The 3,342-nt window shown below is 46.2% G+C and overlaps 1 long non-coding RNA gene across 1 annotated transcript; it reads right to left on the reverse strand.

Moving 5' to 3' along the window:
• Positions 1-1,656: 1,656 nt before the first annotated feature.
• On the reverse strand, positions 1,657-2,818 carry LOC118476006 (uncharacterized). Its single transcript, XR_004855258.1, has 2 exons — positions 2,077-2,818; positions 1,657-1,986 (listed from the first exon to the last, which is right to left on the reverse strand). It is a non-coding gene; the product is annotated as an uncharacterized lncRNA (long non-coding RNA).
• Between the last annotated feature and the right edge of the window lie 524 nt (positions 2,819-3,342).

Genomic DNA, 3,342 nt, shown 5'->3' on the forward strand with positions numbered 1-3,342 from the left:
TTTTATAATCACTAAGAAGTGATTCAATGTTTAACTAAATCAAACAGCACAGTTTTCGAAATCTGTTCTGACGGTGGACAGAACACAGCAACCAAGTTGTAAAATTCATAACTCTTAAACCGTCAGGCCTATAGTTATGAAATTTTAACACAAGCAAGATAAGAAAAGCATCTACAACTTTCTTATAATGACCATGAACAGATTGCAACATTAAATTGAACAAACAATACAGTTTCTGAAATCTGTACAGAATTTGGACAGATTCAGTTACTGAATTTGTAAATAGCATAACTCCTAAACTGTCAGACCTATGACTGTCAAATTTTAACACCAGCAAGATAATAAAGTTATCTACCACTTTTCTATAGCACATAACTACAGAAAACACCATTTAGTTCATCAAACATACAGCACAACTAAAACAGTGCGTGCAGTCCAAAACAGCAATTAATAAAATTCAGCTTCCATTTACTTCAAAAATTGCCGCGTTCTAGAGACTCGACTTATTCTAACACTTTACCAATTGTTAGAGTTAAAATAATCATATGAGGACTAACAAGTAGACTCACTAATTTTCATCCAAGTTATTTAGCGCACTAAAATTGCTACAACCAATTAACAACGCATTCTTCACGATAATCACCCAACAATTTGTGTTTTAAATTAGACATCACATGAGCACTACTACTCTTTTGCCCGCGACCACAACTATACACATTTAGACCACAACAAGCAATTTATCGTGATTATGAGCTTTAACCAAAGGCGTCTAACAATTCGGCTAACTAGCGCAATCACATAGGCCGCTATACACCATACACATCGGCTTGCCCATTATTATCGCAATCCTAGACACAACCTATATATCACAATCACTTACGCAATCGACTCCTACTTAACATGAGTTGGCTAATCACAGTATAAGACTTAGCGAACCATTTTAGACATCGTAACTCAAAAACATGGGTTGGAGCCGATTAAAAAGTGTTTCTCAACCACTGCTCAACTTGAATTAGTTAACACGCAAGTCACCTAAATAGCACATTTTTGGGGTCTATCGTGGAGGCATTTACACATGGCGTAAAACTCCATAAGACTACATTTGTTACTGACACCAACAATTACCTACCGACCTATTATTCACCAAACGAACGCAGTTACACGCCGCCTACTAGTTTCCAACATAGTCCTCATATAGCTCGTAATTCAAACTACTCACTAACAATAAATCACACACGACAACTACCACATCGACCGGTTAATTTATTTGGACACCACCCGTCTAGCGTACCACTAGTATCCCGCATTTTGACTCGACTTATAATTATAGAGGAAGTGATACAACGACCAAACATTTATGTCGAGCACAATTATTTATGACCACATTTATCGACTAGACAAGTGAAACACTAACCGATTGTTCGCACCTCTCGTCCTTAAACACAAATCACATGTCTCATAGTTTATATCTTCGACCCACTCTATCTTACACCACGAGGAACACATAAAATATATTTAACATAGACTAACTCATTAGCCGACTGCGGAAACCACCAAACATGCTTTACGTTTTATTAGATTTACCACGACTAACACACTGCTTTATGACGAAGTATTTTAACCAACGACTAATACCATCCACGAACCATCCTCGTGACACATAAATGAATCATCGCAGCCACATATATTCAAACACCAATACACACCACATCGACCAAAACGTATTTAGACAAACTACAAATCGCACACAGCAAACGACTTCTTGTTCTCCAACCGCAAATGCGAATCTACTAATGCGTATAACCAAAACATTTTACACACATCCACACATATACGTGCACTGCATGACATCAACCAAATCATACGTATGGTAAACTATAAATCAATCAACCTGAACGGGATCGGATTTGAGTTGTGCATGCATGTGGTTCACCCGACCGGCCTCGCATCGAACACGCGTGCGCGACGGATGGCATTGACGGCTAGCTGTGATGAAACACACACAACAGTTCAACATTTTACCGAGCACACACAAAAAAAATAGGATAGCAGCAGGGGCAGCGGGGTGTTTCTCACCACGGGTTTTGACGGCGTCGCGGAGGGGGTTGCGCAAAAACAGCGAACACACGGCGGCATCACGGCGTGCTGTAACAACACATCTCCCTCGACATTATGCCGAACACTTGGCATGCGCGCAGCGGTGGCAGCGAGACGAAACAAGATCGACATAGGGTCTGCTGTTTTGTGGGGAAGAGAGGAGGAGGTTGGGGCTGTCCACGGGAAAGGGGCTCGGCCTACAGCCACCATGGCTGGGCGCTGCGGCGTTGAGCAGATCCCTGCGCGCTCACGCCCTTGGAGTAGGGGGCTGGACAACCATGGGAGAGAGGGCAGAGCTGCTGCGTTCCAGGGATCCAAGCGCCAGGGGGTGAGCTCGGGCTTGAGCTATGGAGCAGGGAGGGCGCTGCTTGGGGGGCTCGGCTGGGGGAGTTCGACTGTGGGATTTTTCTGGGCGCCATGGCTGCCAGCGGCCGAGAGCAGAGAGCTCGCCGGGAGAAACACATCAGGGGCGCTGCGCAGAGAAGGGCGCAAGGATTTGCGGCCATGGACAGGGAGGTTCGCAGGGGCGCCATGGACGACGGCGAGGAGAATGTCGCCGGGGAATGGGAGCTGCTGCTCCACGCCATGGACATGGAGCTCGGCGGCCCTGGGAGGAGCTCCTGCGCGCAGCCGTGAGGAAGACAGGAACAGGGAGCTCGCGCCAAGAGGACAGGAAGGGCGCTCGACTGCTTCTCATCCAAGCAAGGCGAGCAACAGCAGGGAGCAGGGAGGTCGGCGACCACCATGGCTCGGCGCTGGTAGAGAGATAGGAGTAAGGGCCTCACGCCATGGGAGAGAGGGCACGGGGGCTTGGACGCCATGGATCCAGGGAGGGAGCTCCCTGCGTGCTGCCGTGTGGAAGAAAGGGGCAGGGAAAAAGAAAATGGCGGCTAGGGGGGTAGATGAATAAAATCCAGTTTGCAAGGGGAGAGGGGTTCTATTTATAGAAGGCCCTAGGGTTAGGGTTTCCAATGGGCCCAATTGGGCTGGTTTGGGTTGGCCTAAACACGCAAACGGGCCGCGCTAAATTATTTCCTGGAATAAAAATGCTGCTGCGGAATTCGTTTCTACAGAGAACAGAGCGAATTAGAGTTTCGGCGAACGGAAGGTTGCGCGATTAACTCGACCGAGAGTCTGTTTTGAATTCGCTCGAAAATTAATTCCCTACGTGTGATTGGAAAATAAATCGTCTTAAGATTTGATCGTCTTTGGATTTTTAGCCGGAGAAGGCGAATCGTGATATTT

This window comes from Zea mays, chromosome 1 (assembly GCF_902167145.1).
Source record: "Zea mays cultivar B73 chromosome 1, Zm-B73-REFERENCE-NAM-5.0, whole genome shotgun sequence".
In the NCBI taxonomy this organism is placed as follows: Eukaryota; Viridiplantae; Streptophyta; class Magnoliopsida; order Poales; family Poaceae; genus Zea; species Zea mays.